The sequence below is a fragment of the Chlorocebus sabaeus genome, chromosome 16, assembly GCF_047675955.1.
Source record: "Chlorocebus sabaeus isolate Y175 chromosome 16, mChlSab1.0.hap1, whole genome shotgun sequence".
Taxonomy (NCBI): Eukaryota; Metazoa; Chordata; class Mammalia; order Primates; family Cercopithecidae; genus Chlorocebus; species Chlorocebus sabaeus.
The window spans coordinates 48,863,392-48,878,008 of NC_132919.1; the positions used below are offsets into that span (position 1 = coordinate 48,863,392).

The 14,617-nt window shown below is 39.6% G+C and overlaps 1 protein-coding gene across 11 annotated transcripts in view; it reads right to left on the reverse strand.

Annotated features, from left to right (window-relative positions):
- The window catches only part of TNRC6C (trinucleotide repeat containing adaptor 6C), a 151,827-nt gene that overhangs the window by 131,521 nt on the left and 5,689 nt on the right, over positions 1-14,617 (reverse strand). The window contains exon 1 of one of the 11 annotated variants that reach the window (XM_037993873.2): positions 982-3,419. The exons of the other annotated variants lie outside the window; for them this stretch is intronic. The gene's annotated coding sequence lies outside the window, so the exon portion shown is untranslated. Of the gene's footprint in view, positions 1-981; positions 3,420-14,617 lie in introns of those variants that run through there. 11 annotated transcript variants of the gene reach the window in all.

A 14,617-nucleotide genomic window follows, 5' to 3' on the forward strand; every position in this document is an offset into this window, starting at 1 on the left:
TGAAATGTATATTTTGTCTTCGATCTTGCTTCCTGGCATATAATTCCTAACATCCTTCGAAACTCCAAAGTAATGTTATTTTGTGTGCTAATGAGTCGACTGAAAGCTGGAAGCTTCCTGGTAGCTTCAGGTTGGGGGCTGGTCTCCATAAACACCAAGGTAGGATTAGAAGATTAGGACTTTCAGCCCTACCCTCCAATCTCCAGGGAGCGGAGAGGGGCTGAAGGTTAAGTTGATCACCAGTGGCCAATGGCTTAATCAATGATGCCTGCATAATGAAGTTCTCATAAAAGCCCAAAAGGGGCTAGGAGCAGTGGCTCCCAAAGTGTAATCCCAGCACTTTGGGAGGCCAAGGTGGGACTAGTTTGGCCGACACAGTGGGACCCCACCTCTACAAATTTTTTTTTTAAAAATTAACCTAGCATGATGGTACATGCCTGGAGTCCCAGCTACTCAGGAGGCTGAGGTGGGAGGATGGCTTAAGTCCAGGAGGATGAGGCTGCAGTGAGTCATAACTGCACCACTGCACTCCAGTCTGGGCAACAGAGTGAGACTCTGCCTCCAAAAACAAAAAACCAAAAGCAAAACAAAACAAACCCAAAAGGATTGGGTTTGGAGAGCTTCCAAATGCCCGAGCAAGTGGAAATGCCAGGAGGGTGATGCACCAGACAGGGCATGGAAGCACCCAGCTCCCATACCTTGTCCTAGGCATTTCTTCATGTTTCCTTCATAACATCCTTTGTAATAACCTGGTAAATGTAATTATTTCCCTGAGTTCTGTGAGCCACTCTAGCAAATTAACTGAACCCAAAGAGGGGTGGTGGGAATCCCAACTTGAAGCTAGTGGGTCAGAAGTTCTGGAGACCCAGACTTGCAAATAGTGTCTCAAGGAGGGACAGTCTTGGAGACTGAGTCTTCAACCTGTGGGATCTGAGTTATCTCCAGGTAGATAATGTTAAAATGGAATTGGAGGGTACCCACCTGACGTCCACAGCAGAACTCCTTGCCCGTTTGACGTGTGGCAAGAAACCCTCACATGTTGGGTCACAGAAGTCCGCGCTGAGAGAGACCCCGATGGTGTCCACTGCAGAACTGACTGCTTGCTTGGCATGTGGGGAGAAATCCACACATTTGGTCAAAGAAGTCCTCTGTGATGATCACTGCTGTAGAGTGAGAGCTGAGGAAAAATAACCTGTGTTTTTCCCCCATCAGAACTCTCTTCCAGCTTTCTGGGTTGCTGTTGCCATTTATTATTTTTACTTTTAAAATTTTAAAATTCCAGGTACATGTGCAGGTTTGTTACATAGGTAAACGTGTGCCATGGTGGTTTGCTGCACCTATCAATATTTTTACTGTTTTACACAGTTCACATTACTTTAGATGTATTCGTCTATCTATCCTTTCCAGTGCTCTTTACTCCTTCCCGCATCTCCATGCTTCCAGCTGGGATAATTTTCCTTTTACCTCTTCATAGTACCTCTAGTGTGGATCTGCTGATGATGAACTCTCTTAAATTTTTGTCTGTCTGAAAATATCTATATTCTCACTTCATTTTTGAAAGATATTTTTGCTTCATACAGATTTCTAGATTGGCAGTTATTTTCTTACAACACTTTGAAGCCATCATTCCACTGTATTTTGATTTCCATTTCTTCACAAAGTAGACTGTCAGTCTTTATTGTCGCTCCTTTGAAGGTAATGTATCTTTTTCCTACTTTGGCTGATTTTAAGATTTTCTTTGTTTTGGCAATTTTTCCTCTCTTTTCCCCTTATTTTTGTCTTTTGGTATTGATTCTGCTTAGAGCTACGGTGATTCTCAAATACACAAGTTTGTATTAGTTTTGGAAGATTCTCAAGTCATTATGTCTTTTACTATTGCTTCTGATCTATTCATTCTCCTCTCTTTCTGAGATTCCAATTGTAAGTATTTTAGACTTTTAACAGTGTCCCATTTGTCTCTACATATTTTTATTTTCATTTTCCATCCTTTTGTCTCTCTGTGCTTTGGTATGGACATTGTCTTCCGATCTGTCTTCTAGTTTACTAATTTCTTCTTCAGCTAAGAATACTATTAAACCCTCCTGTTTAATTCCTAATTGGAGTTATTGTACTTTTAAAAGTTCTTCTTTTTAATTTTTAATTGATACATAACAGATACACATATTTTCAGGATACATGTGATAATTTAGTACATTCATTATGATTTGTAAGGATCAAATCAGTGTAATTGGGATATCCATCGCCTTAAATGTCTTTATGTTAAAAAATTCAAATTCTTCTCTTCTAGCTATTTTAAAATATACAATAGATTATTGTAAACTATTGTCACCCTATATTGTACTTTTCAATTTCAGAATTTCCATTTTTTTTATAGTGTCCAGTTTTTTCTGAAACCCTCCATTTGTCACTTAATTTACTAAACATATTTATCCACATTACATTAAGGTCTATGTCTGATAACCCTAATATCTAGCTCTCCTGTGGGTAACCTTATCGCCCATCTTTTTATATGTCTAGTTTTTGATGAATGTTAATCTTGCATGCACAAAATTGTGGAGATAAGCTGAGGCTGTGAATGTTACTTTCCTCTGGAGAGGACTTAGTTTTGCTTCTGACAAGGATTTAAGAGCAGGGGTGAATGACTTTAAGCTATTTCAGCCAATTCAAAACTAAGTTTTTGTGTTTTTGTGAGGGCTGGATTTCAGAAAAGTTTCTAGGTTTACCATATACCTAGGGTAAAAAGTTGGGGTTTTTAGGGGGTAACAGGGGTGGTTCCGACCAAAAGCCTGGGATGCTTACCAGGGTCTGTCATCCCAGAACTCCCGTTTTTGTGACCCCAGCCTCCAACGTCTATTAAAAACTCTACGTAGCTGCTTGTTCAGGTTTTCAGTCCTAGCACTGAAGCTGCTAAATGCTTCTGAGAGGTCATGTGGCACCAAATGTTTATTCTGCCTCTTTAGACCTCCCTTCTCTCTGGGATCTTGGCCTCAAAGTCTTCAATGCCCTAGTAGCTTCCAATACCTTCAAACAGTTGCTTTTTATTATTTACCTAAGCATTTTAGTTCTTGGCAGCAGGGTTGGTCTGACACTGGCTAGTCTGTTTTAGCCAGAAGCAGACATGCAAAATAATACTGAGTTTTACTATATGACTTTACAGGTAGCAAGTGAGATAATCTTAGGAGTTTACTTCCTTCATCTACAACTGTGGAGGAATATGAGTAGAGTTCTTAGCATTCTAAAGATAAGCCTTACTTTTTACTATTCTATTGTTTTAATATGCTGTTGCATTTGCCTCAAATTCTCTTTAGAAAGAGGTTTTAGGCCGGGTGCAGGGGCTCACGCCTGTAATCCCAACACTCTGGGAGGCCAAGGCTGGCGGATCACAAGGTCAGGAGATTGAGACCATCCTGGCTAACACGGTGAAACCTCATCTCTACTAAAAACACGAAAAATTAGCCGGGCATGATGGCGGGCGCCTGTAGTTCCAGCTACTCGGGAGGCTGAGGCAGGAGAATGGTGTGAACTCAGGAGGCGGAGCTTGCAGTGAGCCAAGATCGCACCACTGCACTCTAGCCTGGGGGACAGAGTGAGACTCCGTCTCAAAAAAAAAAAAAAAGAGAGGTTTTAAAGAAAAAATACGACACTGATGAATTACACTTTCTGGTAAATTCTTTTAAGAGTCTCACATACACTTACATGACAAAAATCTAAAGTTAGATACTTGCCTATCATTTTTTGTGTCTTTGGTATGCTAGCTTCATAAAATAAATTGAAAAGCTATCCCTCTTTTTTAAGTTCTTAGGCAATTTACACAGTAAATATTAAAAGCATGAAAGGTTGAAAAGGAGAAGAAACTTTTCGGAGATAATTCTTTTATAATTAAAATGTCTTTCTTGTTTTATTTAGGTTTTCTGAATTCTCAAAGGGATCTGGGACTCCTTAAAAGTTCCTATCCTGGCACACAGCTAGGGCTTAATAAATGCTGGTTTCCTTTTGAACTAAAAAGTTGTCTTTTTGTTTTGCAACATATCATGAAAAATATCTACCATTTCAGAGACAAGGAGTTCCTTTTCATAACCCAAAGCTTTACAACTACTGGAGATTAGGGGTCTAGCAAAGATACTAGTGGAAGTGAAAATGATACATTAATGCTTTTCATATTTTCCCCATCACTCCTATCTCATCAAACTTTGAAGAGACAATTGATAACAGCAGAAGTCAAAATAGAAATTACTACATATGAAGATTTATTTAACTAATCAAGCTATATTTACTAAATGCATATGCATAAATCAATACACATAGCTAAGTTTTATGAAAAGATAAACTAAACACGAATCCTGCTTTCAAGGAGTTTATAATCTAGTAGGAAAGGGAAATGTATATATAGTAATCATTATAAAGGTTAGAAAGTCTAAGTACCATAAAATAAATACCATCTGGAAACATTTATCATATAATGAGTCATACAATTTGTACATAAGTAGTAACATGTTAAGCATTCTATTTTTTCCTCTTTAGCATACCTATAAAATGGGGGGAAACCAGGTTTTTTTTTGTTTTTTGTTTTTTCCTGAGATGGAGTCTTGCTCTTGTCGCCCAAGGTGGAGTATAATGGTGTGATCTTGGCTCACTGCAACCTCCACCACCTGGATTCAAGTGATTCTCCACCTCAGCCTCCCGAGTAGCTGGGATGGATTACAAGAGCCTGCCACCATGCCCAGCTGATTTTTGCATTTTGAGTACAGATGGGGTTTCACCATATTGGTTAGGCTGATCTCAAACTCCTGACCTCGGGATCCACCCACCTTGGCCTCCCAAAGTGCTGGGATTACAGGCGTGAGCCACCGTGCTCGGCCCCAAGTTTTATTTATAAAATGACTTAGTGACTATATATTGCTTAGGTATCTGATCTTACCAAACAAAGTTTTACCTGAATAGCTGACTTCAGCAATGAAGAATCCAACATCATCACATTAATACCACAGGAGACAAATTTTTTTTTTTTTTTTTTTTTTTTTTTTTTCCGAGACAGAGTCTCGCTCTGTCGCCCAGGCTGGAGTGCAGTGGCCGGATCTCAGCTCACTGCAAGCTCCGCCTCCTGGGTTCACGCCATTCTCCTGCCTCAGCCTCCCGAGTAGCTGGGACTACAGGCGCCCACCACTTCGCCCGGCTAATTTTTTGTATTTTTTAGTGGAGACGGGGTTTCACCGTGTTAGCCAGGATGGTCTCGATCTCCTGACCTCGTGATCCGCCCGTCTCGGCCTCCCAAAGTGCTGGGATTACAGGCTTGAGCCACCGCGCCCGGCCCAGGAGACAAATTTATAAGCATTTCTGGAACCCTAACTGGGGCTACTCTGTGTGAAATACAGTAAACTGAACTGACAATCTGATCATCACAAGAACAAATCCTAATAGTCTTCACAAAGAATATAAATTCAATCTCTATCGCACATCTTTTGCTCAATTTTATATGCCAGCATTTGCAGATGTTTTCAGGGCAAAACAACCTCCCTCGCCCACCTTATAAATCATACCAAAGTGATTCCTACAGTCATGTTATGATAGGGTTAAAATGGTACCACTCTAGACTTGATTCACTTTGAAATTACAGAAACATACACACAAATATGTAATTACAGAGCAAATGTGTGATAGTGAGAAATAGATTATGCAGGGCTGAATATAAGGAAGACAATATGAGCCTACAATGTGAGAAACTTACATGTTATCTCATTTAATTCTTACAATAATCCTGTAATAGTATACATTATTATTCATTTCTTCTAGCTGAGCAAACAAAGGCTCAGAGAAAGTAAAAACTAGCCCAAAGTCACCTAGCTAATAAGTGGTGTTCCTAGATCTAGCCCAGAGTTGAAACCTCACTCTTGAGACCATGATCAGTTGAGAAAGTTTTATAACACCACAGACTGAGAAAAATAAAGACGAACTACATTTTTCCTAAAGATGCATTTACTCAATTTATAGGATTCTCCTATAAGATGGTATCCTTTCCACTTCTTCACATGAGAATGTCCTTTATTTTAAAAAGTAATGATAAAAGTATATCGTGGTGGTTTTTATTCAAGTCTTAGGCAGCAAGAGTAAAAGATGGCAACCGTAAACTGGTTTCCATTTTTGTTATTGAAACTAAACTCTTACATGATGTCCAGAAGTCTCATAATCACAATGCTATTTCGTATTTTCAAAAGACCAGATTTTACCCAAAAAAGAAAAAGGTTTGATTAAATAATATTTAAGAAATGATTACCTTCCTACAAGAATGACAATTTTTTTTTTTTTTTTTTGAGACGAAGTCTCGCTCTGTTGCCCAGGCTGAAGTGCAGTGGCGCGATCTCGGCTCACTGCAAGCTCCGCTTCCCGGGTTTACGCCACTCTCCTGCCTCAGCCTCCTGAGTAGCTGGGACTACAGGTGCCCGCCACCTCGCCCGGCTAGTTTTTTTGTATTTTTTAGTAGAGACGGGGTTTCACCATGTTAGCCAGGATGGTCTCAATCTCCTGACCTCGTGATCGGCCCGTCTCGGCCTCCCAAAGTGCTGGGATTACAGGCTTGGGCCACCGCGCCCAGCCAAATGTTATACTTTAAGTATGTGCAGTTCAATGTATATCAGAAAAAAACCTTAATACAGATGCTTAAAAAAAAACCCTCCCAAGGGTAATAAAGTATTTGATTCTTTTGATGTGCATTATTATTTTCACCACCTGAACGTATTTACACCTGTTTTCATGGCCACCAGCAAAAGATGCATGGAAGAATTTTTTTTCCCCATATCTGAGACTTAAATAAATTTATTTTCTCATCATTCTCAGTATCATATTTAAGTTTACTCAACTGTTTCTTTTTTAATCTGGTTTATTTAATTTCTTTCTTTGATTACTAGAAAGATTCATTTTAAAGATGTTTACCACTTTGTTTTGCAAATTGTCTTTTCCCTTGCTCATTTACCTATGGCAAAAGGCATGGAATTAGTTTTCTGCAAGACCTGGGTTTGAACCTAGGACTACCTATCTTGGGCAAGTCACACTGCTTCTTTAGGTCTCTGTTTTCTCCTCGGTAAACTCTACAGAACTGTGAATTTTGAACAGACTCAATGAGTTAAGATTTGTTCTTGGAAACATAGCAGAGAAACAAGACATAATACCTGTTAATAGCACCGTTGTTGCTAATCTATTATCACCTTGACTACACGTAACATTGAATAACAATGGTAATATCAGCCCAAAATGAAATGAACCAAAAACACACACAAGCAGAGTGCAGTGGCAGGTGTGTGCGGTCCCAGCTACTCATGAGGTTAAGGTGGGAGGATCTCCCAAGCCCAGGAGTTCAAGGGCAGACTGGGCAACACAGCAAGACTCCATCTCTCCCTCTTACTTTTTTTTTGGAGGGGGAATGAAAGAGGGGACATGACTGCTGATTTTACAGCAATTGAGGTAGGTACCATAAACAACTTAATGCCGACAAAAGATGATTTAGATGAAAGTGAAAATTCCTAGAGTGAAAAATTCATGGAGTGAAGAGGGAAGTCACTGGGGACTCCAAAGTTTTTGAGCAGAGCAACTGGAAGGAAGGCAGTGCTTTTCATTAAGTGGGAAGGAAAGCAAGCAGAGCAGATGATAATTTCTGGAAATGTTTGTGAAAGCTTGGTATTAGTTCTATATTTGATAGAATTTACCAGTGAAGACAAAATAACCTCCTGAGGTTATTTTGGGGCAAGAACAGGAGTGTAGTTCTGGATCTGTTCAGTGGAAATGCCCATTAAACAGTCATCAAGTTGTGGGACAGGCAATTGCATATGCAAATACTGAGTCTGGGGAGCAGTCTAGGCTGGTGTCTTCAGTGTATATGTGGTATTTAATGTCACAGGACTGAATGAGATGACCAAAGGAGTGAACAGAGAAGAGAAAGTTTACCACGACAGAAGTCAGAGGAGGATTCATAAAGGAGACTGGTTTGATGTTAGCTATTTTATGAAATTTAGAATTTGATCTGGCAAAGACAGAAACCAATTCAAGCACTCTATCATCCAAGGTGTGAAACAAATGTTATCACAAGACACCTGTAACTAATGGATGTGTTAATGATACCACTAATAGATTAATTTAGAGAAAAAAATTCAAGAGACTTGGGTCTCAGATAGACATTTTACAATATGGATATGTGAGGCTTATTTCATACATCTTCACTAAAATTATAACATCTTTAAATTGCCCATGTTACTAAAACAAGAATTTTATACCCCCCCACCTACTTTTTTCTCTTTTGTTTTTGAGACAAGGTCTCGCTACCACCCATGCCAAAATGTAGTGGCCAGATCATAGCTTACTGTAACCTTGAACTCCAGAGCTCAAGTGATCCTCCCACCTCAGCCTCCTGAGTAGCTAGGACTACAGTTATGTGCCACCATGCTAAGCTAATTTTTTCATGTTTTAAAAGACAAGGGTCTTGCTGTGTTGCCCAGGCTGGGCCGACTAACTCCTTTTATTTATACCGGGGTGTCCAATCTTTTGACATCTCTGGGCCACACTAGAAGAATAAGAATTGTCTTGGGCCACACACAAAATACACTAACATTAACGATAACTGATGAGCTTAAAAACACACACACACACACACACACACACACAAATCTCATAGTATTTTAAGAAAGTTTACGAATTTGTGTTGGGCTGCATCCAAAGCTATCCCGGGCCGCAGACTGGGCAAGCTTGGTCTACACCCATATGCCTCTATACCAATCTCAGTCATTTAACAGATCTCTCTCCTGAAAACTGTGATACCAAAGTAAAGAGGCAGCCAGGTGAGGTTGCTCACACTTAAAATCCCAGCAACATAGGAAGACCCTGTCTTTACAAAAACAATTTTAAAAATTAGCCAGGCATGATGGTGCATGCCTGTGGTCCCAGCTACTTAGGAAGCTGAGGTGGGAGTCCTGCTTGAGCCTGAGAGGTTGAGGCTGCAATGAGCTGTGATTCCACCACTGCACTCCAGCCTGGGCAACAGAGCGAGACCTGTCTCAAAAAGAACCAAGAAACAAAACAAAACCTAAAGAAGTAAAATTGTTATCCTTCCAACTAGAAAGCCAATAATGAAATATGCTTATCCCAAACCAGGTGTCTGAATCTGCTTACAAGTCTTTAAGGGTTTACAACACTCCATTCCTTCAAACTTTTTGTGTTGAAGAACCAGAAGAAAGATATAATGCAGAAGAAAAATGGGTCAAGTGAGGGAAATTGCTTTCCAACTGAGATTTGAGATTGAATAGGAAGTAGCTGAATTAAATGGAAGACAGACAGTTATCATCCATTCATATGCTGCTCTTATGTGAGTTATCAAAGGCAGCTTACTTCTAGCTTACCCCATTAACTAAAGCATTCCAGTTCCAAGGTGACACATTTTTTTTCAGAACTGTCTTCTCACCTTTTGTAAGTTAGATCAAAACTAGAGTCCCTTTAAATAGGCTTAATTTTTTCAGTAACGTTAATTTTCAAATAGTGCTCCAAGGAAAATTTGCTGCTATGGCAGGAAAAAGAAAGGAATCCGTGAGATCTCTGCTTGTCTCCCAGGCACACTCCTGCCTACACTGCATTCCAGAAGCCAGAGTTACAAATCAGGGAGAAAACAACACCAGGCTTTTCAAATATAAATAATGATTCTTATAAACACATAAACGTTAGTTTTCGCTTTATAGGTCAGATGCCACAGATCAAATCTGAGGTCCCAAAGATCTCTCAGATTTTTAAACATAATGGAAATTGTACTACCTCAGTCAGTCTGAATGAGGTAGTACAGTACGGCAGTGAGGAGCACAGCCACTGGAATTAGGTGACCTGGCTTCTTCAGAGTGCCTCGGTGTTCTCTTATTAAGGAGAATAAATGAAATAACATATTAAGTGCTCTGTACTTGGCACACGATAAGCATTCAATAAACTACTGCTACCATGAAGTTTGGAATGCTTTCACCAGCTGTGAACTGGTATCTCAATGCTAACAGGCTTAGTGTCACAACAATACACAGAATGAAAGAACGCTGTGTTCACCCTATTGCCTCAAACCAGGTTTCTCTCTACTCCCAACTCTGAAGTGCAGTTTCAGGAAGGCAAGTGGAAAAACAGGGGGAAAGGTTGTGGGAAAAACAAATAAAAAGTAAGAGAAACTAATGAGAACTTTTGTGAGTGGTTCCTAAAGGCTGAATTTTGAAACTCATGTTCAATAATTTAAGATTTAGTTGGAAAATCACAAGTTAAACAGAATAAACCATTTTCTAAAGCCTTAAGATCTACCTAATCAAAATTCTGCCATCCAAAGTTAAACAGGTGTGTGTATAAGCTATTTAAATAACTACATCTTGGGCCAGGCGCGGTGGCTCACACCTATAATCCCAGCACTTTGGGAGGCCGAGGTGGGCGGATCACCTGAAGTCAGGAGATAAGAGACCACCCTGGCCAACATGGTGAAACCCTGTCTCTACTAAAAATACAAAAATTAGCTGGGTGTGGTGGCATGCGCCTATAGTCCCAGCTACTCAGGAAGCTGAGACAGAAGAATTGCTTGAACCCAGGAGGCGGAGGTTGCAGTGAGCTGAGATCACGCCACTGCACTCCAGCCTGGGCGACAGAACAAGACTACATTTCAAACAACAACAACAACTCCTCACTACATCTCAGCCAGGCCTGGTGGCTCACGCCTGTAATCCCAGCACTTTGTGAGGCCGAGATGGGCAAATCACAAGGTCAGGAGTTGAGACCAGCCTGGCCAACATGGTGAAACCCCATCTCTACTAAAAATACAAAAAATTAGCTGGGTGTGGTGGCAGGCACCTGCAATCCCGGCTACTCAGGAGGCTGAGGGAGGAGAATCGTTTGAACCTGGGAGGTGGAGGTTGCAGTGAGCTGAGACCATGCCACAGCACTCCAGCCTGGGCAACAGAGCAAGGCTCCATCTCAAAATAAATAAATAAATAATAATAATGACATCTCAAATTTTTATAAAGTAACCTTTAAGGGAGTACTGAAATTATGAATAAACATAAATTGATTTCATGAAAAAGAATACTGACAATCTCTTTTTAAAAATCCTCTTATTTCCAGACAGTATTCCCTAAAGTAGCAGGCAGAATATAAGTCTATCCAGAATAATGCTAACCAGATATTCTGGCTTGGCCAGAATGATCTCATTAGTCATAATACTCATTTTTCCAATGGGCTGGTATCTAAAGACCATCATCAAATCTGTGAAAGACAAGCCAGGAATAATTCTGTAGTGATCTATCATACCTACAATTTTAATTTCTTCTTATGGAAGAAACGTCACACACTGTTTTTTCATGAAGTGGTCAGTGGCACTGACTAGCAGTGACCAGGAGCCTCAGGAAAAGGAACTGGCCATTTCTTCAGGTACCCTATAGAAAACAGTAGTGCAGGGAGCCCCTAGGATGACAGTTCCTCATGACTGTCAGCTTCCCAACTCCCCTCAAATCTGTAGATACAGCCCCAAGTACTGGGCTGACTAGTTGAAAACACAGTTGATTATTATCCTAAAAGATTAAAAACCAAAGAAAAGTGTTCAATTATCAATCTTCTCTCTCCATCTCCATGACTTGTGGAAGCAATCTCTCTGAAGAAACAGATGACTCAAAAATTCTTATCTAAGTATCTTCAAAATACTATAGATGATATACGGATTACAAAGATGAACATGTTATTATCCCTGCTAATAAGTAACTTAATCTAAAGAAATTATCATAATAATTTTTTTTTTCAAAGCATTATCTGCAAGGAACTGTGCTGAAATTTAAAGTCTAAAGTTGATAGAAAAGAATAAATAACCATGCTCAATTAAATGCAATACTGCATATACACAAAAGTCCAAGAGTGGCTAAGATTCTCATTCGTCACCTGACTGGTAAAATAAAAACTATTTTTATCTGTTTTAAAGTTTCCCCACTCTACAAGAGTAAAAAAGAATCTATTATTCCCTAAGCTTAAGGAATCTCTTAAGTTTATCTAAAATTAAAAAATTCTAGTAACTTCAACACAATTACTAATGCTGCTAATCTATTTACGTAATAATTTGATCTTATGTTTCCTCGAAACATTAAAGATTTTTGCTTTCTCTTCTTTTCTGTCAACATTCCATATGCATAAAATTTACTACATACCTGGGACTGTTATATAAGATCTAGGTCAAGAATTTTTTTATGGGTATGGCACTAAGAAAATCTGATTTCATTGAGAGTATTCACCATAATTAACAGCAGAACCTATTATTACATGGCTCACTACATACTTGGATTTATGCTGTGAGTCAAATCTCTGCTGCAGAACACAACCTCATACAATAAACTTGTCTAAAACTACTATCTTGTGTGTCATCTTTCCTCATCAGCATGTAAAAAGAATGTACTATGTGTATTTAACCGAATATCTTAATATTAGCTTTGTTAAAGATTCTGTGGCAGATACTAGGAAGAGCAGTAAGTACCATATGCCTTCTAGAACTCATTCTTTCCAACAACCCACATCAATCATTTTGTATTATTTTATCCTGCTGATTCTTTGTAACACCTTTTCAGTTTGACCCTACCAATATGTAGGCATCACCTTACACAAATAGCTACAACAGTCACAGTTTTAACACTGTATCTCTGCTCAAGGAAGATTCTAATACAACACCTGATTCATGTCATGCCCACCAACAGCCAAGCCACCAACAGTTCCTAAGAAGCCAACAACTAGAGGTTCTACCTGATAGAGTCCCTTCTAAACCTTACTGCCAACACAGAACCTCCACTTACAGCTAGGCCTCTGCACTCATCTAGTCAATAACTATATCCCGTCCCTACTATGTCTCAGCGGTTATGTTATGCACTTTACAAAATATTCCCAAACATGGCTTGCCCATTCGTCTCCTTGTAGAATATCCCTTTCATCCAACCAAACTCTGCCAGCCTTTCAGAACTCATTCCAAGTGAAATCTTGCCTAATCACTCTAGCCCACAGGCCCTCTCTGGGGGTGACCAGGCACTCTTCCTTTCCTAATTTGTTAAAAGTCAGTCCCACTGAACTAAAAAGTGGTATGAAGGGAAAACAATGTTCAAGGGCCACATAAGTTTGGGAAGTACTGGGCCAATAAAAGTAAACATATTTCTTTCGCTGCTGGACTTCTCAGAGCATCCAAAATTTTAACATGCATCCTTAAGAGAGGAGATACAGTATATGGCTATATAATGATATATTTCCTTAGATTTTTGTTAACTTTTTAATATGTGCACATGGCTTTCTTCACATGTATTGCTCTCTCTCTTTTTTTAAACAATGTGTTTGGTGCCCATTTCTCTCACTATACTAGCAAGACAGCTCCGGGAGGGCAGGAAGAAGTCGATGTCCTTCCCCTGTGGCCGCTGCACACAGAAGGCATAAAGGTTTTGTGGAAGGAATGATGTAACCAGGCTCAGGCTTCAGAAGGCAGCACAGCAGAATGATAAAGAGCTCAGGCTCCAGCTTCCAAGAACCTAGACACATTTATTAAGGCTCTGATTTTGGGCGAATTATTCAACTTCCATCAGCTTCAGCTTCCATCTATAAAGTGAATATAATCACAGTTCCTAACTTAGAAGCTGCTGAGGAAGAATGAATGAGATCTTACACACGAAGTGCTCAGAAGGCAGTCAGTTAATATTGGCAGCTGGATGGTAGGACACAGAGCAGAGGAAGAGACTAATTAAGAAGCTATTAAAATAATCCAAGCTTTTTTCATATGTGAGGGCTTTGAAGTGTACTGAGTTTAAATTCTGGCTTCATCTCCTATAAGCTATAGAATCTTGTGGAAATTACTGCCTTTGCTCATCTGTAAAATGGGAATGTTAAAAGCAACCACTTCACAGAAGTGTTGTGAGGATTAAATAAGATAAACTCACGTCCTTGGCACAAAATCACATCATAAATGCTCAGATCAGTTTTAAATGGAGATCTGGTTACCTAAGGATGCTTTCTAACCTTGTCTGCTCCCATCTCACAATTCCCAGTTGTCCTCAGTGACTCAAATGTACTTGTTCCCACAAATCCATCACCTTCCTCCCTTACTGTGCCTCCCTACCAGGAAAAAAAAAAAAAAAAAAAAAAAAAACCCTGTTTAAGACATCAGCCATAGTCCCTTGAAGAACAAAGCCTGTTAAACTCCCTCCCTACACTCTGGGCCTCTCACTCTGCACTTCATATTTTATATGAAGTATGAGAAAAAATACTTGTGCATCTCCCTCCCCTCAACTGTAATTTCTAAACAACCGCTGTCCACATCATCTCACAGCAACAATGGTTGGAAAGGTGATACCTGTGCCTGCACTGCCATTTCCCAGTTTCAGATCTTAGTTTAATTCCCAGTTGCTACTTTAACTTAGATTTTCCCTGCTTCCTAAAAGAGTAATTAAAAAGAAATGATCTTTGGGAATAAAAAAGTAAACAGTATCTTTGCCAGGCTCAAACCAAGCACTTGATTTTAGCTGTGAGAGATCTTATTCTTAATAAGCTAGAAGGCACACATAAAATGAATCAAACAAAGCACATATTCCCAATAACCACCTGCATCTGGTATCAG